Source organism: Haliotis rubra, unplaced genomic scaffold, assembly GCF_003918875.1.
Source record: "Haliotis rubra isolate DU_JTF1 unplaced genomic scaffold, ASM391887v1 Scf389, whole genome shotgun sequence".
In the NCBI taxonomy this organism is placed as follows: Eukaryota; Metazoa; Mollusca; class Gastropoda; order Lepetellida; family Haliotidae; genus Haliotis; species Haliotis rubra.
This window is the reverse complement of record NW_025767067.1, coordinates 247,494-273,736: the sequence shown is the minus strand read 5'-3', so window position 1 is coordinate 273,736 and position 26,243 is coordinate 247,494. Positions and strand designations below refer to the sequence as shown.

Sequence of the window (26,243 nt, the reverse complement as noted above, 5' to 3'; positions counted from 1 at the left end):
GCTAAAAGCGGCGTAAAACCAAACTCAGTCAGTCAGTCAGTCTGAGATATAAAACCGATTGTTATGTCATTGTATAGTTAGAAATTACAACAAATGCAAGCATTTGGAGTAATGATACATATTATCCTTAAACAATTACAATCTGTAAGTATAAATCATTTACAAATGTAAAGTACCTTCTCCATTACAAATATGCATTAAGCACCCAACATGGTCATTTATACTGATGACAAATAATTAGGGAACATAGTAATATAGCAGCAACATATTTGATGTGAATGGATTGATCCAGGGGTATATCCATCCCTGCTTTTTTAAGACAATTTGAGTGTCAGTATTAATGTCTTTTTCTTTTTATGACCTGTGTATAATGTACACCTCCCTCTATAAAACATTTCGATCTAGATCAATGCACCTTATCTTGACATTCAAACGAACATGTATCTAACATAGATGCTTCTTGTGTATTATCTTTCCCATCAAGTGGCTCATCAATCATGTATTTTTCACATGTGTTGTTTGATTCAGACGTTTTTATATAATAAAGCAAACAATTTAATCTCAAAGCTGAAAATATTGTTTCATCATTTATCACAACTGGAATATATGAAGTGCAACTCCGACACCTGCAAATATACATCTAAATGGAGCCTTTCTGAATCAAATCGGGGATTTACCAAACATAATTTGAGCATATTAAACAATATGGTCTACATGATATACAACTTGTTAAATGCAAGAACTATATTATTATAATTTTAATTTTAATATTATTTTTTTACCTTCTGTTTTCAATTGACATTTTTAAATCTCATGTACAAGCAATGTGTTGTTATGAAGTCATTTTACATACATCTAGTGCCAAAATCATATACAGCTATAACAGCTCAAGGAATAAATCTGTTTGGTTGACAGGGTGGTTTATTGGATATAATATACCATGTTAATGACATGAGAAACATGCCATTTCTGTGTAACAGATCATGTCAAATATGCTATCAACATGCATGAAGAAAACTCTCAATAACCAAAATAATTAATCAAAATGATTGTCCTATATCCTGGTTATTTAAAGTGGTTTTTATTGTGACAATGCGAAAAGTGAGCAAAATGTCATTTTCAGCTCAGTTGTAAACATCTTTTTATAGTACTTTTTACAGGTGTTTTTCCAAAATTCATCTGTCACATCTTCCTTATCAAGAAGATGTGTGATGGATAAGAATGGTTTATAGGAGACTCTGCAACTGCAAAATGGAATTTATGAAAAATATTTGTCAGAAATAATAAAGTTATCTATATTTCCTTATCTTTTCATCTTTTGTGGTAATAAATGTCCCAGGAATTGTATTTATTGTAAATTCATGTTTTTAATATTTGCTTTGAAGGGATATTTTTCAGCAAATGCCATTCAAATGAAAATGGTTTTCTCTTTTACATAAATAAATCTTTAAAGATTTACATGTCAAAATGATATATTCTATCTTGGGTTTTACTGCCAACTGATAAAAAAACTGCAGCATATGAAAATAATTTAAACAAGCATCCCTCTGCCTTGTGACTATGATATATAGCATCCCTGTTTAGATGCATTTAGATATACGGAAAAGAAGCCGAAGTAACTTATGATATAATGTTATTGATAACTTAACTGTATTAATTATGAAAACATTCATTATATAGACATATGACTAATAATTCTTGAATGTTGAAGTAAAACAAACATCACATCTTTAAGTGTCTTTTCCTTTCAAACTCTTGTACATCTTTAATGCAGAAATAACCAGACATTAATTTGCATGGGAATACAAAGTGCATAATGAACAGATCTGATTTTGAAATTACTAGAAATTTCAATAATGGGTTCATCTTCAGTCCAATTTTAAGTTAACATCAACTGTACACACTCAAAATTAGCCTTGCTCCAAGGCTTTACTGAATGCTAAGCTCATTGGTGTATAGTTATTCTATTCTTTAAAGAGGCAAGTCTAGATAAGCAGACAGTACTTTTAGAGGAATATTTATATTTTATACACATTATTTTAACAGTTTATTATTACCTTATAGACTTGTGTAAGTCTAACTAAAAATCTTCAAAGAAAGGGGTTTAAAAAACAGTACAAACATAATTATGATATAAGACACAAAAAGAGCATCATAACTTTTACTTTTGATCAACAGGAAAGGGAGATAAACGTGCATGTGGTGCTCTGTCAGAATTAATACAGTTTATGTAATAAAATCAAACTTAAATGTTGAACTCATTACTGCACGTGTCATGTGATAGTTTTAACATATTTTGGCAATGATTTCTCCATTAGCTAATGGGGAGTTTATTTAAAAGTAAAACATCATGATGATTTCAGCAGATATTTTGTCAGTTAGCAAGTTATAAATATTCATTCACAAATATATTTCTTCCTCACTTCCGCGGAATAAATGAATTTTATGTGTGAGATTTCACAGACACCTAAATTGAAATATTTTCAGAAATTTAAAATATGAAATTTATTTCATGTTTAGTTTTTTAAGTTGTTACTTTAGTTTAATTTATATAAACAAGCATATGAAGTTTATGTTATTTTTATTAGTTGAATATTTAGTTTGAATCTGTGTCTTTGAATTAAAATTGTGAGGTCACTTTGTTTTTATCAGAAGTCTGAAAAACATCCGTTTTACCAAAGTTTCCCAGTGTTTAAGTTCTTGAAGTGAAACGAGGCTCCCTAGGCCCACTCCCTGTAGAAATTAATACCCAATTTCCTTTGCAATCAATAACCCCTCCCTGACAGAATGGTTTGCCCTATTGCACCCTCCCCCTCCAAAGTTGAAATGGAACATGCTGGGTTGCCAATGAAAACCATCAGCTTTGAAGACAGAAAAGAATGGCGAGGAAACAAATTTATCAGTGTGAAACTCATGGGCCATCAAGAAATTCTCCCCCCACATATGTAGTGTGCAGATGTGTGTTAAGATACTTATCTGCATAGGTATTCTCATCGCAGCGCATGTGCATGTGTGTTGAGAGTGTGGGACCAGCCCTGTGTCAAGTTTGCAGGAGTACACGTGCAGTTTGTTTTGCCTACTTGGGATTGTTTGGGGCCTGGAGTTAATTTGAACAAGTTTGGATTATTTTAAAGGATTTTTCTTGCTGAGAGTTATATATTTTAGGTGAGTATTGTTTTACATGTAATATTCAAGACGTGTCACTCAGTAAATTTAGATGTGGAGAAATGGTAAAGAATTTGTATAAGTTATATCAATTATTTTGTGAATTTTCTGAATTTGTTCAGTTATTTTGCTGGAGAGATTCTTTAAAACATTGATTATTTTCTTCTATTTATTTGTGTCTGATCAGTTCATGGTTTATAATTCATTCATTCAATCATGCCAAGACAATAAAAACTTATTGAAGATCATGCAAGAAAGAATGGTAAAGTTTAAAGTGCCAACCCACCAGTGTTCCATCTCCACCATAGTGGCCATGTTTACAGAGACAATATACAAGACTTTGCCTGTAACAGAACACCAGCCGCTGTTCCCACTGGGGTAATAGCTGAGGGTGGGGCCAGCCAGGATGAGAGACAGAGGGTTGTGCAGGAGGGGAGGGTTGCCTGGGATAAGATGGGATACAATGAGGAACAAGTGTATGGAGGTTAATGCAGGCATCGGGAAGCTGAAGAGACCATTGTGAGCTGTTGTCTTGAGCTAAGTGGCTGGGATTGTTGATGTAAGAAATGTTGATGAGATACTCGAGGGGAGTTAACAGGATGATGCCAGAAGCTGGTTGATCAGGGATTTCGGTTCTGGCCTATGGGATATTTAAAATAAACTTCTTTTTTTGGGTTGTTGAGAATATGCCTGGCTATTCAATGATTTGTGCAGAGAAGGCTTTAATAATGGCAAATTGGATCAAGAGAACTGTCGGAAATAAGTTTGTAGGTAGTTGAAGTTTCTTGCTTGATAAGAATACTCACCTTAAGGTGAGAACATTGGGTGAATATTAGGGCATGGTTGCATATTGTTGGTTTTATTAATCAATACTTTATGGTATTTATTCATTTTGATAAAGATAGCATAGTTTGAGAATGACCCAGAGGTTGTAAGGGGTGTGAGATGGATTAGTGAGATGTAATACCACAGGATTAGTTGGGATTAGATGCAAAATTAACCATGATGAAGATAAAGTGGGTGGTTAAGGGTGATTGCAACTGGGTGAGTATGGTTGGGGGTGAGACATTGTAGGGTGAGATCATGGTGGGTGTTTGGGTGTGAGATAGGTTTGTGTGGGGGATTGATGATAGAGGATTGGAAAAGGGTGGTTGAGAGTATAAAGGAGGGAGAAGCTTTCAAGAGTAAAATATGGCAGTGTTGAAGAAGGGGAAGTTCATAGATAAGATGAAGACACTGTGACCATCTTTGGGCATTGGGTTGAGAATGGATTTGGAGAAAGTACACTTTACAAGGCTGTGATGAAGTTGTTTGATGTAGTTATGGTAGGAGTAGGGAGGGAGACCATGCAGGCAAAGCCAAGGGTGACTTGTAAAGGAAGGGGTTCACTGTTGCTCGGTTGGGTAAAGGAATTAAAAAAGGATGGGTCAATGTCGAGAAGAACTTTTATATCCAACTATAGAGAAAACACTTTAGGGTTGTGTATCATGGGCAGTTGTGATATTACATACTGAAGTGCATTTACTTATAATACTATTGTTGAGAACATAGATTAATGCTTAGTCTCTGAATATACATTATTTTGATTGTAACAAATATACCTATTTATATTGGAAAGGAGACCCAGGGAGACCCAAGATTCAGACTTTAACCTGGAGAAATCTAGACTTGCTTCATTTAGAGCTTTAGCATTGCAGGGAGGGCTAGGCTGTAGGGAAAATAATAAGATTCAGAGACTGTGAGACAGACTATTGAGAACACTACCTCCAAACCAGCAGTACTACTATTGATGTCTAGAAACTGCCAATGTAGCTGCCATCATGTGAAATCACCAGCAAGCAGATAAATCAACACAGATTTAATAATGGTGTATTACATAAACCTAGTAATATCTACTCCGTAATCTGAAAGCAAATCTGGTTCTAGACCCTTTGAAACAGATGAGTGTCAATCAAAGAATTATGGCCTATCATTTGGCACACAGTTGTCAAAGGCGGGGCCCACCTGGACCTAATTTGTTTGAAACTTGAGTCGTACCTTTCTCATCTCATGCTGAGATCAGAAGTGTCAGTAGATTAGTGGTTTCCTTATCAATTTAAAATCCGGAAAGTCATGTTTACTTTTAATTCCAGATTTAACTTGTTGATTCACTGACAGCATTGAAAAGGGTTAAGACTGAAATGATAGTATGTTGAAATTGTTTTCTGTTCCAAATTGCTTTATTAACTTTGTCATGAGAAAAAGCGTAAAGAAGCTTAATATATTATTCAATTATATAATGTTGATGTGCAAAAGCCAATTTGGCAGATATATCTGGTATTATGTGGTAAACACAATCTTTAAATAACAAACACATTGTGGATATAATTTATGCATGCTTTCATAGTTGATTGATATTATGCATGGTTGAAGTTATTAACATAAATTGATATATGCAAATTTTGAATTGATGAGTCATAAAGGCTTCAAATTATTGCTCGTCAGTTTCTCACGTTTAGTGTCAGCTGGCATGTCTCGTCAGACTTAGCTCATGGAGGACATGATTATTTAATGTGATATTTTCATTCAGCGATTGCTTTGATCATTGTCTGTTTAAACAAAAAGTCATTAATATGGAAGACATTTTGCAGTTCAGTCTTCATGCTCACCTGACTAAATCTCGTTATTACACCTGTCAGTCATTGAAGTGAAACATGCATCTTAAGTCATAATGGATACCAATTCCTAATGAAATCTATAACACAACACGCATGTTCAATATGAGACGATATCACATTCTTATCCGACGATATCACTTGCAGAAGGACAACAATGCAAATTCATTGATGATATCATTGTGGTGTTACGGAACTGACTCTCCCAATGGATTATGGGTAGTGTTCTGATGACAACAGGTTTATGATGCACACTGAAATTTATTACTATTGATTTGTGATTGACTGAAATTAACCTCTTTTTGCAAGAGACCTGTGGATACCTCCAGTGTTTTTCCCCCCAGTATTTTTGCCCCTAGATTTGATAAGGCGTAATGTTAGAATGGAGCGTGGGTGGTCCAGACTATAGGTGTCAGGGATATCATTTTAACATAAAAAATATACACTGTCGAGAGATTTATTTTTCAGTTTGGCCATGATGAATTGATTCTGTGATGGTGATGATGAGAAATGGATGTGTTGAAGCTGAAAATAATTTGAAAGTTGGAGGCATACTTACTTACAATAAAATCTGCATAATACAATGGACTCTGAATACATGACATGCTTTTATGGATTACAACTTCTTATTTATTCTTTACGCTACGTTTCAGAGCTAATTTCTGCTCCTTCATCAGGTGAATGATGGAGTTCTAAATGCCTTTCAAGAACTACTATGGACTCTGTTATTAGCATAGAATTCTTATGACTAAACCACAAGATTTCTTGAGATTAATGTATTTTGTTGCTTTTATTTATTGGAAAAGAAAGAAAAGATGTGACTATTTTATAGGTTAATAAAAAGGTTATTTAAAAGAAATAACTGTTTTTAACAGAGTGATTGCAAGATTATGTAAATAAGTAGAATCTGTGTAGGTAAAGCTGGTTGGGGTAGTGTATGTCTTTACCCAGTGGAATTATTCTGTCTGTAGATGATCCTCAGTTTTATAGGCACTCACTATTACAGCATCACTGGACCAGTTCAGATCTGCTACATTGTAACTCATCCTTGTGATTATTGAATATATTGCTATATGTGGTGAGAATCTTCACTTATTAAGTTATCTTGGTTTGACTGAAACAAACACTTGTGTGACCCTTTCCTTCCAAACCAAAATGCTTTAATTTTAAAATTTATTTAACTTCAACTGAGGAAGTTTGAAAGTGTGCTGTGTCTGTCACTCACTTGATGACAGAATGAACCGAACTGTCTCTACTGGTGAATGTGTGAATTTGGTTGACTTTGAAACATATGCATAAAATGTGTTGTACTGGATTTTTATAATCATCTTCCAATTCGATGTGGATGGGAAGGTAGCAAAGAAATTGAAGAAACTTTGCTTGGCTGGGTCATTGTAAATGTTATAAATCTAAATTTAAATTTTCATGATTTTTACCGTGACTAATATACAACAAAAGCTTGTCATTCTGAGTCTTTGCTTCTGATTATATTCATGTTTAGGTCAACAGGTATGTGAACCATTCAAAAACAAATGTGAGGCCTTGTTAGTGTTTGTGGTTGTGGTCAGCTATACAATTTGTTTATGGAAAATAAACTTATTTTTTTGTGCCACTGAAGATTGAAGACATGAAAACAGAGTGTTTGAAATAGTTGTATGTGTATGTAATCTTGATAACATTACTGGTTATATGCTTTGTAATAACTGAATCAATCAATTAGACTAACATCAGGCCCTGATTTCTCGAAACAGAGTTAAGTCTGAGTTTTGACTTAAGTTAGAGTTTATACTCAAATTTGAGAAAATGCATTTCCCAGAATACACTGAAATTGATATTAAACTCAAACATAGTAGACAATTTGAGTTTGGTGGATAGATTGCTTAAGTTGTTTGGGCCTTTTTATTTTAAAAATGCAGTTGAGTTAATATTTCAGCTGTTTAAAATTGTCAAACTCAGTTTGAACTTTGAGTAAAAACTTAAGTTTGTTTCGAGAAATCGGGGCCTGGTCTCTGACTTCAACAAAATGTAAAAATAAAAATGAAAACAGTTCTTCAAGTATAATGTAATAATAAGCCTTTCTTCATTTTCAAACTGCATTTGAACTTCATTTAAAAACTTTTTAACCAAGACTTACCTAGACTCTGCATGGGCTGTATTGGATATATTTGTTTCAAACTATAAATCAACAGTATATATATATACTATTCACACTTTGCTAAGGATCAAATCATGGATTCAACAGAAAACTATGATGTGGGGTCAAATTTGGTTTAAATATCTAAGCTTATTGTAAGCATGGAGGGGCGGTGGGGTAGCCTAATGGTTAAAGCGTTGGCTCGTCATGCCGAAGACCTGGGTTCGAATCCCCACATGGGCACAATGTGTGAAGCCCATTTCTGGTGTCCCCCGCCGTGATGTTGCTGGAATATTGCTAAAAGCGGCGTAAAACCAAACTCAGTCAGTCAGTCAGTAAGCATGGATCCTAGGTTTCAGTTTGTCATTTCATCTTGTGGATCCCATACCTGCTATTGACTGGTGTTGTGTAATTGTCAATGACTCGTTCCATGATTTTCAAAATGGTTGATTGGTGCCACGGAAACAATTTCTATGGTTACTCATGTATCAAGTGCATAAGGTTAGATTCAAGTGACTGTTTGCTGAAAGAGGGGTTACCATATTATTATTTATCCAATTTCAAATGGATACAATTTCAAATTATAAATCTACATTTAAGTAAACTTGTGAATTTTTGTGATCCTTAGCAAAGTGTGAGTGGTATATGATTTATTAGCAAAATGAAATTGACCAATATATCATTGATTACACTGTTGAAATTGATGAGGAATATCTCATGTCAATATCATGACCTACCACATGTCTTAGCTTCTGTACCATTAATATAGTGAAATACATTGTCTTATTATTCAGTTTCCTAGTGAATTCTTTTTTAAAACCATTCAGCCAAGAGTTGGTATCTTTCATCAGCAGACAGTGATTTCTGTACAAAATAACAACTTGCATGCAATAAAAATCAATCATGTCATTATATTTCAGTTTTAGTGCCATTCACTACTTAATCCCTGCTATTATCTTTTCAAAACGGAAAACATCAATTTTGAAAATTTCCTTATCTTTTCACCTGGAATGAAAATTACCTGTCTAATTTCTGGTTTCAAACAACCCATTTTGGGTGTAATCCATTCTGTATGCCAAATTTTGTCACCAGAGTATTTGCATGAAAATCTCTCTAGGTTGAGGTACTTTTTAAGAGCAAATATTCATTGATCCGATGATCATGGTTGTGTCATTAAGATAGGAACGGAATAGTATTGATTTCTTGTATGTACAAAGGGGAGGTAATTTATTGGCTTTGTTTTCACCAAAATTCACTGTTGGCCTTTAGGCTGTAGAATATTAAAAAGATTGCACCTGAAATTGAATTGTTACTTGGTCGAGTCTTATTTGAGTTTGAAAATTGAATTAATTTTCTAAAGCTATCATTTATTTTTTCATTTGAATTTCATTTGAATCAATGCAGTCTATTATGATGGATGGATTGGAATTGATATTCTTGGGATGAATGATATGGATTTTCAGTTAAAAGGTCATGAAAGAATTTTTTTATCTCCTGTGCGAATGTCAAGGGTGTGAAATCATTCCTTTTTTCCAGCATGAGTGTTATTGTTACACAAATAGTAATGACTGAAGGTACTGTTCACTGACAAATATTTGTAATATAATGCATTAATGAGAAATGACGGGAGTACTTGTAGAAAGGTAATGATTTTTTTTATGGTATGAATGTTTTTGATAATTATAAGGATTATGAAGGTAGTGGTGGTAATGCGATAATGATGATGATGATGATGATGATGATGATGATGATGATGATGATGATGATGGGATAGTTTTATGAATGCAGCAGTATTCTTTGCATGAGTGACATCAGATGTATGAATCACAGCACTATTAAACGTGGTCAATATCGGTTATATCCCTCTGGTCAATATTGGCTATCCTTCTCCGGCCAATCAGTGGTCAGCCCTGCCATGTGGTCTGGTGTGAACACAGCATGTGCCACCAGCAGCTTTATTCCCCAGATGAGTGATAGTAACCAATTTGTTGAAGTGGGATATAAATTGATAGTCGAAGAAAGGAATTGATCCATGATTTCTGTGTTTACTTTTCGACATTTGCTCCCTCAAGTGACTCTTATGGCCTCATAAGTTCTTTTGTTGGAAACTGGCATTGTGGGTTTGTCATGGGGAGGGAGTTGTTCATTTCAGAAAGTGGGGAATGTAGAAGTGCATCTGTTTGTGCTAGCCAGAGCAAAGCTGAAGATAGGGGGAATGGGTTATTGTGATAGTAGGAGAGAAGAGATTTCTTCTTGTGTTTCTAGGGAGAGACAGCCTGGCGATTGTCCTGACTTGGCCTCAGCGAGGGCTACACAGGGCAAAATGTAGACAGAAGTGTGCATTATGATCCAATGTATGTTAAGAAAATAAAGAAATATCAAAGAATTATTTTTTCAGATTATCTGATGTAGTTTTCCCTCCTTAAAAAAAGAATACATACAAATGGTAAATGGCTATTTCTATATTGTTTCCTTGGAACAAAATAAATGTAAAAACATGCCAATTATTAGTATTTCTCATGTGAAAATATTTAAGATACATCAAATATAGATTTGAACCACAAATGTTCAAGTCAAATTAATTAAGTATTACTTCAAGAAGTAAGTACTTACGACAAAGAACAACTCTATACCATGAATGGTTGGGTTCCTTCTATGAACAGTAGAGATATGAAAACCATATATTGATAGGACATGTTACACGTATCTAACTCAGTATGTAGGAATGGTGTATGAATCATACTGATCCAAACAGAACAATTGATACGGATAACCAGGGCATGATTACTGACACAGAGCTTGTCAGTATCATGTCCAGGTTGCAGAGAATGAAGAATTAACATAGGAATACAAAATGTACTTCATGTAAAGTCTTGTCGATTACGCATGACAATGCAAAATGACCACCAACAATGGAATGTTACTGTGTCCTCATTTGTCAATTTCTGTATCAATTAGCAAAGAAATGATGAAAAAATTGGGTTATGTTTATGTGTGGACTGACCACTCACAATGTCAGATAGAAAGGAGAGGTCTATTGTCGTCTATTGCGCTATTGACGTGGGTCATCGCACCACACATTCAGCAACAATGTATGAATAATGAAAATTGTCCACATTATCTTTTTGTCAGTGCCAGAAAATTAAGACAAAATGATCACTGTAGCATTAAACTATGTTGACAGGATATTCAAAACTGTTATAGATTTCATCTGAAGTTCAACAGAGAAATTTGTTCCGGTGAATTTTTGTCATTTTCTGAGACAGCTATTATCTTTTAGCGTTAAGGAGATGGCAAATGGAAGATCAGATGATCGAATCTGTAAGTAAATAATACATTTCTATGGTGCATTTGGTATGAAAAAGAATTCATCAGCATCAGTGTTCAACATTGATAGTGAAATAGACAATCTGATTTGATGGTCGCGAAATGAAATGCACGTCAAACATTGTGTATGGCATTTTATCAATTTTGTCATTATCCCCAAGGATATTGACAAGAGCTCTTGCCTCTCACAGTAATGATTCTTTACAAAAGATAAAACCATTTTAAAGATACAGCTGTGTGTATGATATTGACGTGTGTTGTACATTTCAGTGGAAGTATTACATGTTCACCTTATGTTGCACACACAGATTGTCACAGATTGTGACAAATGTCACTGTGTATATTCTGTGCCTACAGCACTGCAGGATGCTTGTTTTAAGCTGCAACTATGAACAAAGGAAATCACACATACTGTGGTACTCTGATTATGCCAGTTACTTTCTTATTTTGGCTGGTTGTAGGTTTCAATCCAAGATTGGGTATGATTATGATTCTAGTTTGTCAAGTAAGAACAAACCTGGTTGTGATATTTTTAACATTGGTAAACATCTATGATTACTTTGCTTCCACAACTGTCTCGTGTTGTGATTGTTTAATAAATGAAATATCAGATGTCAACAGTAGAGAAAAACAGTATGGATTATCCCCTGAAACAGATTGAATTAGGCAATATAGCAGTGACACCTGAAGTGGCTTGAAACACCTACCACTCACTCACTAGACGAACACTAAGTCACTGAATCAGGGTGGTTGTGATAGTGGTTATGATAGAAACCTATTGCAGTAACTCCATGTAAGTTGAAAACAAGCCTGAGTAAGATGGCTGATTCAGAACTTGAGGAGATCAAGACTTGCTGTATTTAGGGATGTTGCCAGAAAGGGATGGGCGGAAGGGACAATTATATGGTTCATTGACTGTGAGACAGAGCACTCACTATAAACACTACAGTAGTACTGGGTTTCACTAGACTGGCACAAGTTTCACAGGCAGAGATTGTTTGTTGTAATCATAATTCCCAGATGATGGGAATAGTGTGAACAAGTTGTCACCTAGAAAAGACTGCTGTACTTACTGTCTATCTATTTTCAAGGAGAGAAGTTTTCTACACCCACACACTCACCATTGAATGCAGACAGTGATCAAGACTTGGGTCTTGCCAAGTCCTTTTCATGTCGGTGTCTCTTTTTCACTCTACATCTCTCCCTCTCAATCTGTCGCATCATCTAAACTAGAGCAATGGCTGATGAAGTGAATAAAATCATGGCAGGTCATTTGGAATCACATGCTTTGGAGAAACTTTGTAAACATTAAAAGAGAATTTTAAATGACACTAACGATGTACGAATCATTCCTCTGTAAGATATATCATTTTGACTCATTAACATACTGTTGTTCTGTTGCATGAACATGTGGCTTAAAGTCATTGAGTCATCCAGCATGTTCTCAGTACATCCTTCATTAAGAAGAAAAATTGTGCGCCTTGCAACATAAAATGAAATCAACATGGACTTTGACATATCATGTGTAAAAGTTGTTTTAACTGATCGAGAAAATATGCAAATACTTACACATAAATACTGAGTCTGCCACAAAGATGCTCGTATTTCCTTTAAAAACATGTCAATTGCATTGAAATAGGCACAGGACCATGATTTTAATGATGGTAAATTTCAAATACAGGATTACATTTCATTATCCAGCTCTTGGCAAGACAGAGGTTTGTTCAGTGCACTGTTTCTTCCCATAAATCTCAAGCTTCTCTATCAACTTAATTAGGACCCCTACCGTTAGGTCAAATGAGCGGTTGGTTGGGATGGAGGTTTACACCCAAACCTCCATTAAGGGCCACTGGGGATGACATGTGGAGTTATTTATGAGGGTTAAAGGGACCTGGAAGCTCTCAACAGATGCCCACTCTAGATCTGACATCAGACATCTTGACAACTTCCAGAAATATATATACAAATTTACCAACAATGTTAAAGTATACAATTTCAGCTGAGAATGTAGACTTGCTCAGTGTTGCCTGACATATTTTAACAAACCAGAAATCAAACGTGAAAATGAAACTTGATTTTTACTCCATAAAGAATATTTCACTGATTTCATTTCATAATCTATAATCTGCTAACTGATTACACAATGCCAATTAGAAAGTGGTCAAATGTAACATATGTTATGTTTTGGATTACACTTTCTTAGTAAAGTACAGATTCGAGTACTATTTGGGGGTTGACTCCCATCTGGGATTCGAACCCACACCCTCAGAATCAGGCACCTAATCACCAGCACACAAAGTCATTTGCCTAACCTGCTCAGCCACCGCGATTTCCACAAAAATGGAAGTTGTACAACTGGTAGTCGATAGGCACCTAAAAAATGTACTAGAATCTGTACTTTACTAAGAAAGTGTAATCCCAAATATAACATATGTTACAATTGACCACTTTCTAAATGGCATTGTGTGGGAGCCGTGCCAATTTACACTTATCAGAGGGGTACACAAAGTCTGCAGTCTAGACTACTAGTTGTCCGACTTCCATTTTTGTGGAAGTAGTGGTGGCTGAGTGGGTTAGGCGGCTGACTTTGTGTGCTGGCGATTAGGTGCCTGACTCTGAGGGTGTGGGTTCGAATCCCAGATGGGACTCAATCCCCCAAAAGTACTAGAATCTGTACTTTACTAAGAAAGTGTAATCCCAAATATAACATATGTTACAATCTGCTAACTATTTGACAAGATGGTCTTTGAGGTAAAGAATGAATGAGTTGGATATCTTGTCTCTTTGAAAAGTATACCAGTGATATGACTTTCCCCACTCTGATGAAACCTGTGAACATGGGTATGGTTCTGACAGATCCCAAACATACTTGTTGGGAACCAGGATTCCAAGCCACAATCATAGCTTTCTGACATCCCCATGGGCATGAAATAATACTGGTATTGACATTTTCTATGACTTAGTCTCTAGTCTAGACTAAGCTTAGTCTCTGAATATATATATATATGCATGTATTGTAATTTTGATAGTAACAAATAACCCATCAAAATTGAAAGGGAGACCCAGCAAGATTGAAAATTCAGAACCTCAGGAAATCTAGACTTGCTTCATTTAGGACTTTAGTATTGCAGGGGGGGCTAGGTGGTAGTTCAGGAACTGTGAGACAGACTACTGGGGTCTATACACTGAGCTTTTTGTTATGTAAGACTCTTTGCACCACATTTTCTAAAATTGGTAAAGATTACCATGTTCTGAGATCACTATCAAAATAGCACAGCCAGTCTTTGGATGCCAAAGAAGACAAGCGATATTGTATGCCTCAGGGAAATGGGTTTGTACCCTTTTTCTGTGTATATATGTGTTGTCCATTGTCCACGCTGTAGTATTACAGGTGCTTGAGAGACATGGAATGTATTAATCTGTAATATGCTTCTTGGCCTGTTGTGGACATTTTGTATTAAGCATCTGATTAAATATCTATTTCCCAGCTCCAAAAGTGAAAAAGCTTCTGTTCCATTTTCTTGAAACCAAATTTAAAAATATTTTTCACACTGAAACTGACTGTGTTAACACTGAGAGCTCTCACAAACTTAGACATCTAAAGATTATTAAAGATATACTTGAACTTATGGAGTACATGGAACAGTAAAATATAAGAATCATAGATTAGATCAAACTAAATTCAGATCAAGTCACCACAGTCTTGAAGAAAACACACAATTTGGCTTTCTACCAGAGAAAATGCAAAATCTGTTACCTAAAAATGGTAATAGATTAGATAGACGTTCTTCTGCACTGTCCTAACTAATGTATGGAGAGGCGGTTACTTCTTCAGATACTGAATTTATTACACATTTCGAGAAACCATCTCGAAGCCTTGCAGAAAAAAATATGTTACAAAAACAATCTTTACAAGTTTATGAAAGAATCTTCTAGATATGATATCACTTTGACATGAGGTACCGTGATCAAAGGATCTTCGACAAACATGTCTGAAGACTTCAAGTCATTGCTAATATTCGCCCAAACAGTGTTGATATTGAGTCATATTGATTAAATGATTTTTGACTTTCAAGAATTCCATGTTTACAGCATCAGACAGTAACACTACATATTACCAAGTCTCTTACAGTCAGTACCCACATACAACAATACAGTTTATGTGAATGTTGGCAAAAAGTAGAATTTGTTCAATACTGTAATCAATGTAATGAAAACAGTTGTGGGAAAAAAATGCAAAAAACTTCGGAATTCTTATGTGTCGATCAACACTGCCCCAGACTGAGAGTAAGCAAAGCTCCATTAGAAAAAAGATTTTTGGCCCATGGAGAGACTACAGTTGTTGACTCAGTCAAGATTAGGGATTGATGACCTTTTGTGTTAAAACAAGACATGCTTGCCTTTGCATCGTTTTAAAGAATGTCCTTCAAATGTTAAATAAGGCTTTTTTTTGTAATTTTGGACATCTAAGATAACTGATATTGCATTCTGGTCAAAATGCCTAAATTATTGGTGACATGAGCAAGGACACATGACACCAGCTCATTTATCAGCTGTCTCAGCCAATCAGAAACAGTTGCTTCATTCTGTGCTTCTATCATGAGATACTGCCTGTAGACAGCTACTAATGGTCATAATTGAATTGCATTTTCAAACTGAATGGAAAATAGGGGTAAATTTGAGATCGCCAAGATTGTGTGGGTTTGCCTGAGGTGTGACATTACTCTTTGAAAATTAATTCAGTTTTGTTTTGAATATTTTTTCAACAAGGGGTGCATAGAAACCATTTTTCCTGTTGTATTCCTTTCAGAATAGCCACTAGATAGATTGAATTGTTAAAAAATAAGAGTGGATTAATGTACATTCTAATTTTAATCCAGTTTAGGTTCTATAAAGTCAATATCATCTTTAACATTGTCTTGTTAACTGTGGGTCAGCATATATATTTTAGATTTGTACAGCAAATATAATGTCAGACAGGTGAAGGGTTGGTACTGTTTTCAGTGACATCATTTTGAAGCGTATCAAAACCAGGATTTCCAAAATTCTGATCCTTGTAGGTGGTGGCCAAGTTCTTCCAAATGTTGATGTTTGTGGCCATGATGATAATGCAGGCTAGTAGCACAATGATATGTTGTAGATTAAGTTATGTGACATCATAGACTGCTTCACATGACTATTAATGATTAAGTGTAGTGTTGATTGATACATGGAAGGAACATGTAAACAATGGTAATTAATGTATACATTCTGACAAGAAGCTCAATCTAAGGCCACATGTCACTGAAGAGAATCAATATAGGCTTGTAAGGCTAATATTTGACTCCAGATGGAAACTGTTAACATCAGGTAAACCACACTGATTTGAGTATGTCAGTTGTTATTTCAGATGTTTTGGATTCTACAGTTGATAAGCTAATGACAGCATATGTTTCAACTAACACCATATCGATGGGAAGTTATATTGATATTTGTTTTCTTAAACTATTTTGACAATATTTTATGACATATATGTCTTTTTCATCTTCTGCTGTCTGAAAAAGGACATGCATATATGCATTTGACCTACAGGCTATTGACTGTATTGGAAGTGGGGTGTCCCCCCACCTCAGAATTTAGTTGTGTACAGTGTGTTATCACAATACAATCATTCCTCTGACACGAGAAAATATCATTTAACCATTTAGTCTTTCACATTTTCAACGCACAGATGTCAGATGGGGAGATTCTATCACTTGATAGGAAGTCATAAACCTGTCTGAACTATAATTGTTTTCAGGTGAAAGATGAGGTTTTATTCTTGACAATTTGGTCGTTCATCACCAGGGTTTGATTACCCACATGTGTACAATGTGAGAAGCCCATTTCTAGTATTGCCTGCCATGATTTTGCTGGAATATTGGAAGTGATGTTAAAACTAATCTGACTCACTCACTCTTGAAAATTTGGGACAGTTGAGTATGTCTTCTAGTAATAAGGGGCGGTGGGGTAGCCTAGTGGTTAAAGCGTTGGCTCGTCAAGCCGAAGATCCGGGTTCGAATCCCCACTTGGGTACAATGTGTGAAGCCCATTTCTGGTGTCCCCCGCCGTGATGTTGCTGGAATATTGCTAAAAGCGGCGTAAAACCAAACTCAGTCAGTCAGTCAGTTCTAGTAATAAATATGAAAATACAATTATTAAATGCAGTGACTGTACTTCGGAGAATTTGCCTCACAAGTACTTTATTGATGACTTCTTTCAGAGATGAACCTTGCTGCGCTACAATTATTAACATAGGCTACTTCCATGACAGATTAACTATAGTGATATAAAAGACCTTCTTGCTCCTTCATGTTTTTCAGTAGTATAGTTTATTGATGTTGTTATGCATTATTCATTTGTAAACCAGGTATGATAAAGAACAGATCAATGGAAAAAATACTTGCTCTTGGGAACTGGATCAAACTGGCAGGCACTGAGTCATGATGTTGTGTGTTTCAGTAACTGTGAGATACATTGTATTGTTTTCTGTAAGGGTTGGACTATCTTTTGAGTTTATGGATATCTTATATTTGTCAAACCTATACAAGTTTGGAATTGTTGAGGTTCAACTTTTTCTGAAACATCAATCAATCAATCAATCTTTATTTCAGTACTTAAAAAGGCCACAGGCCTGTAGTACATTTAGAGTTTACATGAGTAGATAGAAGTCATTTATAAATTCTTTTCTGCAACAATACTTTTTCTTAATCTCATAGTGAAATAGATGTACATTGCCAGATTCTGTAATATTGATGTGGTAGTATCTGTTAATAGTGAAATTAATGTTCTTACACTTGGATGCTTATAATAGTATGGCTTTAAGGTATTTTGTTCGTAGAGTCGTATAAACAGGACAGATTAGAAGAAAATGTAGTTCATCCTCAACAGTACTCATATTACATAATTGACATATTCTGTTTTCTCTTTGTATACCTGCATACCTGCCAGTTTCAATAAATAATTCATGGGAAGAGCAACGAAAACGAGAGAGAGCTATACGGAACTTCTTTACGCCGATTTTTGCTAAATAGTCTTCAAAACGTATGTCCGATTTCCATTGATTATAGTATAAACATTTTGTGGATAGAAGTAGTGATTCCGACCAAGACTGGAAATAGATATCTTTCATTCTTTGTGTAAATGATATGATAAAATTGGTATGCAACTGAACATTGTGATCACACCACACATAACCATAACCATTTTTGTACAACAACTCCCTAATATCACTCACATAAATCATCAATATATAGATTAGTTTCACGTTTCTCTTCCAGTGTCTTGTGTTGACTAATTGACTTTCCTTTGTATGTGTTTGTGATATGTGCCACCAGTAGGGCAGGATACACACACCTTTTCATGAACTTCCGGTAACATCACTTGTTGAAGAGAAGCATAAGCATGTGTTCATGATATTTGGAGTTCTAATGGACTCTGCTTTTAGCAAATATTTCTTTTGATTTTGGGGATGGTTTTTGTCCTATTTGTTTGGCTATGTTTAAAAGTCCAAATTTATTTGACTAAACTCTGGTTTTGGGTCAGACATTTAAGTCACATACTGATAAGCTTTGAGAAAACACTAGGAATTTGCTTATAACTTATTTCAAGGAGTATGTGTTGAATGAAAATTTGTGTACATTGTGACGTGTTTGATGACAGATGTTGTTTTTCACATGTACATGTCATCTGTTGCAATGTATGCCTTTGAACTAATAACAACATCTTTAACAGCTGATCAATCAAGGCACTCATGACATCTATACAGTAATCCTGATTTCAGCGTTGTCACAGATGTGCATAGAAGCATGTCTTTGTTACAGTCTAAAGCACAAGCTTGTGAAGCAGATCAGGATAATGATAATGCACAGATGCAAGAGAACTATTGAATTTCAATCACAGATCAATGACATTTGTGTAACAGTACTTCACAAAGAGTATTGAGGAAAGAGTAGCTTCCTGTTTCTGGTGTTGGATAGATGGGACTTTTTAGTTTGTAAGTGAATATTTCTTATACTTTGTATTGTTTAAACTTCAAGATTTGAAATATTTTCAAAATGGTTAGTATGTGGTAGAATGTTTTGATAAGGTGATAGATTTTTGTAAATGAGTTAATGTTAAACATTGTTTAGCATGGAAAATTGCTCCTCATGTATAAGCCATACTGATGTATTTGAAGATAAGATCATATTCATTGCAGGAAATGTGTATATATGTGTATGTGTCAAATTACCTCATTAAAATTATTGCTATGTCAGTGTGTTAGGATTTGACATCTTAATCCTCTTTTGACCCTTTTGGTTTTTGATTTTCTTAAAAATCTTGAAGAAATGGAATGGCTATTAAACAGGCCATATTTCAGAGTCAAAAAATACCTTGTTACATTGGGAATATAATGTCTTGACATAAATGGTAAAAGATGTTTGATTTAAAAAAAAGTATGATTAAAACTAATAAAACTTTTCTTTGATATTCCAACTCTAATTTAAACCACCCAACAATCGTTGATTTCAAGAATGTTCTATTGTAATTTGATACCCTTTTTCCTTTAAGTTGCTGTCAATTTCCAATTGTTTTAGATTCCCATAAGCTCTTGATTAAATAACATTAAAGGACACCCAGTATCCTGCTTGTGTGTGAGAGAATAGGACTGTCTTGAAACAGATGCATGATTGATGGCGGCGTAATGCACAAGCGAAATATGTGTGATATCGTCACACACATCAGTGACATCAAAGGAACAAGGTCGTCACTCACACTGCGACCTTCAGAATCAACTCTGCTCAAAACGTAACACGATGTTTTGGTGCAGGGAAATTATAAAGTCAGCAGACGTCTGTTTTTTGTTCTTGAGCAGGACTTATCAGCGCTTGATATTGGAGACACAATTTTTATAGATTCAGTGAACATCTGCTGGAAAAGTTTTAAAGGCATAATGGCTGAGGTCTATAAAATGTAAAAAAAAAATTGAGTTCTGAAACCTTATATGATGAGTGATTGTGAAATAAGAGTGCATTGAGGTGAATGACCTTTGTTAAAAACACCTGCTACAGCGTCATATATATTTCCTAAACCAAGTAAATACAAATTTTGTTAGAAGACATTATTTATGTTTTGCCTAGAAACTGCTCCCAAAACACTAAATCTTAACGAAAGCCTTGTGTCATTTTCAGGATAAGTTATGTATTTATTTTTATATTTATTTTTTTATCCACAAAATGAATATGCTAAAGGAGATGAACATTGCCACACATAAATCCCTAAATGAAAAAGAGATGAGAGATTCCTTCAATAGGTAATAGAGCCATAGGTCAGGGGTTTACTGCTTGGATGTGTACACTTCTTGTTCCAAAATGCTAACAAAACCAAGTTGATGAAGCACCTTTGGTCACAAAAAACAAGCAAAAACATAGGAGATGCTATTTTATTGCAATATGATGGAAGCAAAGCCAAAGTAGAAGAACAATGTATGACTGAGACAATGTTTTTAGCAAATTGTTTACAAAAACATCTGGATCTATGCCTTTAGGAGACATCATGCTGGAGAATAACTAGTCTTTATCATCAAACAATGAAGTTTCCATCGGGCTTAAAATGCAAAATAGTGAAAGAAGTTTTATGAATAGATTCCTGACAATCATCAAAGAAAAACAAAATGGAAACAAAAGTGCAAAAACAAGAAAACAAAAATGTGAAAATTTATGGAGGCTACTTCTTGTGGTAAGTTCCTAAGGAACCAATGCACAGGTCATTTTATGCTTCAACAAGATAACAATTATTCCATAACTAAAATACCAAAGTGACCAATATACAGACCATTTTATGATGAAACATACTCTGTTTTATGAGGAAATACCAAGAAAACAAAAAGACAGATCATTTTGTCATGTGACACTTCTGGTAACAAAATGCCAAGAGCACCAAAAGCAGACTATGCTCTTCTTTCAAAATGGAAATCAAGACCGAGACTAACCGTTTTGAGATGAGAAAGTACCGGTACTTGTATTCCAGTGTTGTGTCTGGTACAATTCCAAATTTGGTAACCAGAAGGAAGAAAATGGTAAAGAGATGCCATAGATTGTTGAAATGGATCGTTTCAGGAAATACCTCAGGACCTCCAAGATAAACAAACCACAAACTTAAGGAAATGGTGATATAAAACTCATATTATACCAATAAAATACATCTGTGTTTGTTTTTCATTGGTTGCACAGCGTCCTCTGGGAGTGAGTAATTCAGTTTATCTGATCTTGTGGGACTCCATTCCCTAGAAAGATGACTGTATTGGGCTTTCTGATCAATTGGAGGAAATTGCTCGAGAAAAGATAATCCTATGAAGATCTTTATCAGCATTTTCTTTCTGGACTCGTGACAAATTTCATCCTCCATGCTGGCCTCAGAACACTTGTGAAACTTGTACTCATCATCTTTAATTCTATTGTTTGTTTTTTAGGAATATTTATGGATCAAGTCTTCTCATATATTAAGGTATATTTAAGAAGTGTTTGACCAAATATATATGCATTGTATCAGTATTTTGAACTGTGTTAGCACTTTGAGCACACTTTGGTGTTGAGTTTAGCGCAGTATATAAATCCATATTATTATTGTTATTATTACATAGCATAAATACTTGTAATTGTTGTGTAAGGTATTGTGTCAGGGTTAATGCTACATTGTGCATACAAAAATATATAAATGATTTACGTTTATACCTTCTTGGATATTATCTGGAAAAAATTGAGGTTTGAAAAGTATGTTTTCTAAAGTTAAAATCTTCACATTGAAAATATTCAAAAACATGTCACCGTGTATTTCAAGATGACTTGTCTGTTGTAAACACTGTATTTTTTACTGCTTTGTTTTGGAGGAAAGCATTTATAGTAGAGGTTATATTATCTGGGTGATATTGAAAAAATGAATGTCTAAAGCCTGAAATAGATTGTGGTATGAGAGATTGTAAGTCTCTCCAACCGGAAACATCTGCTGGCATCTTTTGCAAAAAAGTGTAAACCAGTTTTTCATCTGGAAGTAATCCATTTAGGAGATATTTTGAAAGTAATACTAATCAATTTCACAATTGGAGAAGACTGTTATTATGTTATGATGAGTAATAAATCCCAACAAACTTGTAGATGGCAACAAAATAGCAATAGACACTGATTGGACATGACAGTTTCAAAGAAAGTTTGATATGTAGTGGGTTACAAGGATCTTTACTGCTCCTTAATATCACACTTACTTCCCATGTAAAGAATGTTAGACTGACTTATATCTAGTTGGTATGTACCTTCATAAATAATTTTGTTGACTAGTGTAGAACATATGGTGTTGTGAATGATGGTCATGTTTGGTGCACATCGTAATACAATTAACGTGAGGTATATTCTTTATAGGTTCATGTCGATGTTTTCTGTTCTGTGCTAAAAAGCTGCACAATCCTTCCCATAATCATGATGTATAAATAGCAACACCAACTCCAGGAGAGAATTTGTAAGTGCCATTCAAACACTTGACAAAAACCATGGTCAGAAGAAATCTCTGTTAAAAGTCCATTGTATGATTTCAACACACAGTATGCATGAGTTGAAGGATTGTTTTCAAATAGTGATGACAACAGGTGTTGAAACAAAGGTGTGGATGTCCTGTATCACCAGTGCAAACACATGCAAAGCCAGGTCAATTTTTCCATTGAAAAGACCCAGGAACATATGATGTTTGTCAAAATAAGGAATTGCATATGATGGGTGACATTTAGAAATGACTTCTATGGGTACCTTAAGTGTTGTCTTCAATAGATTATGCCTCATAATATATGGTAAATCATTGTGGAAACAATTATTAAAATGACTATTGCAGAGATGATGATGGATGGCACCAATGACAGTGTTCTTGTGTAGATGACTGCTACTGCTGATATAGTGGTGACAATGGTTATATAAGGAAGCAGTTCTTCAGACACTTATTTTGCTGTTGTTGATGATGATGATTTCCAGGTGAAGATGGGGATAATGTAGAACTGATTATAAAACTGCTGCAGTCAAAAAGAGAGTGATCATAGTAGAAATTATCAAGATGAGACCGACAAAACCATTTCCACAAAATTATGAAATCTCTGCTTGAAGCAGAGGCTATTGTACAAGAGCAATGGCAATGATGATGATGATGATAATGATCATCATCATCATTATTGTTCTGATATTGATTAATATGGAAACAATGCTGCCTGAAGCCAAGCTGCTGGTAAAGATCCCAGAAAAGATTATGATAACAATGCATCAGTGATGAGGAAGACTCAAATTCGAATAATATTGACACAAACGAGAAAATGTACAGCGGCAGTTAATAAAATCGTAATAACAAACAAAACAGGCAATAGAACCAATCCACACATGCCACTCCTAGCAATGAAAGAACCGACAGACAAGGAGATACCCCGACGGGATTACTGCACCAGACAATATTGTCCGTAAACAATAGCAAACCAAACCAAACACAACAACGCCCAACAAGAGCATGCATCATGTTGAGATGCCAGTCTCATCACAGGTCTGACATACTGCTGGGGAGACAGCAGGAGATTTAAATCACTTGTCTCCCATCTCCTTAATCAAGCCTTTGGCCTCCCCCGACTCAGATCAGTATGTCAGCTTACCGAGCTGGAACTCTACAAGACATACACTGCTCCATGGCTATTGTGATTCCTCATCAACCTCTGGCAAGGAATATTTGAAGTTGATCTGTCTGTTGTAGAGTCTCCTCATTTCTGGTTCACACTTTTTTTGACTTGATTTCCTTTCATGTGACAGAGGAAGGATTATGAATATCCGTGGGCTTGAACTTTTTTATTTCAATAAGAATGGTTTTGAGATGATAGGAGAATTCTACTTATAACAACCACATCCATACTCTCACCCACACCCACACCCACACCCACATCCACATCCACACCCACACCCACACCCACACCCACACCCACACCCACACCCACACCCACACCCACACCCACACCCACACCCACACCCACATCCACATCCACATCCACATCCACACTCACACTCACACTCTCACCCACACCCACATCCACACCCTCACCCACACCCACACCCACACCCACACCCACACCCCACCCAACCCAAACCCACACCCACACCCACACCCTCACCCACACTCTCACCCACACCCACACCCACACCCACACCCACACCCACACCCACACCCACACCCACACCCACACTCTCACCCACACCAAACCCACACCCACACCCACCAATTTTGACCAGAGAGGTATCAAATTGTTCTTAGCAAGAAGCCATATATCATTATACCTGATGAAGGAGCAAACATACGCTCCGTAACGTCGTTTTATTCACAATAAAGAAGTTGACATCCATAAATCTTGCTTTTGTAATATATCAATATAGATTTTCACAATTTTATATAAAATTAAAAAAAGCACGATGAAGTATAAAAATTTGTAAAAGCATTTAAAATTCACTATGCCAGCTCATATGTAATAAACAGTGGTATGGCTGATAGTTTCTTACATTGCCCATGAGTTACCTTGATTAAAAAATCGAAAACCTGTTATCTCCACAAAACGTCTACATCTGCTCAATTCTGAAAAGTCTCATAATAAAACATTATACCTATCTGTTTAATTTAGGAAGACTTGAAATCCTGTTCTCTGGTGTACTTAAGCTGCACATGTGTCTCATTTAGACTGAGAGAGCGAATAGATTTTTTTCACATGCTTACGACTTTCTGGGATTGTTAATGGTTCATCTTTTATGTCCCGTCTATTTCTGACCCACCAAATGAATAGTGCAGACAGCCATGCACGGGGCACAGTAAGGATTGTCCCATGCATCATGCATACCTCATGTTAAAAAGAAGCAATCACTGTCAGCCTCCACAAAACGTAGGGTTCCAACAGAAGTAATCAGCTGTGAGACACACATGAAGAAGATGCTATGATCCTCAACACAGATGTTATTACACAAACTGAAGAGAAACCAGGCAAAGTCTCTCATCCTATAATCTGAAGATTTATTTCTTAATTAAAAACACATCAACCCTGTAGGTATTCAGAATTATTGCCATTTTAGTAAACTTTACTTTCTACAGTTTTAGAACATATTTTTATAAATTTTCATATGTCAGCTTGATGGCAGTGTTAAACATAAAACTTGAGATAGTTCATGGTGTAATTTATTTCTATTTTAAAAATATAATATTTTATGTCTCAAGTCTGATAGATTTGGTTTAGGTAAGTACTTATTTTCATTGATAAAGGTAAGGTTTTTGTGTAGCTCAACTCATGATAACGGCTGGTGAATATGAAACATTGGAATCTAGCCAAAGAACAAATCATAGTAAGTGGGGTGTTTGTTTGTGTGCCTACCTCTGAAACTTTCAGGTAAATATTATGAGACTTGGTGAATTCCCTCACTGTATGTTTTGGCAGACTTAGACACTGAACAGGTCTTCTTTGTTTCTGAACAGAATATTGCCAGCTATTTGATACCACCATCGAGTCTCATTTGAGGAAGGACTTTTATTGTGGTTTTTACATCATACATAACATAGTTCATATTTATTTTTTTGCACATTGTTTGCACATATGTAATCTGTCAGTTGTAATTGGGGAACCAAATGCTTCAAACAATACAGGAAGTGTGCTTGAACAAATGTGTTTCCTCTGTTTTCAAAGAAGTTAAAATTGTTTAAGTCCCATTAAAAAAAGGGAAAAAATGTTCCTCTTTAAAAACATTCATGCATTGTCAGTTTAGGTAGATGCTTCACATGTCAAAGCATGTTTTTTCAGTCATGAGCTTGTTAAATATTCATGTTATTTGGGATACAGTTTGTATTAAGAAAAAAATGAGATTAGTTACAAACATATGTTGTCATGTATGTCTTCGTTCTGCATCAGTTGTTGATGG

General features: G+C 35.3%; 1 protein-coding gene across 1 annotated transcript in view; it reads left to right on the top strand.

Moving 5' to 3' along the window:
* Positions 1–26,243, top strand: part of LOC124286648 (neuron navigator 3-like) — a 543,359-nt gene that overhangs the window by 316,351 nt on the left and 200,765 nt on the right.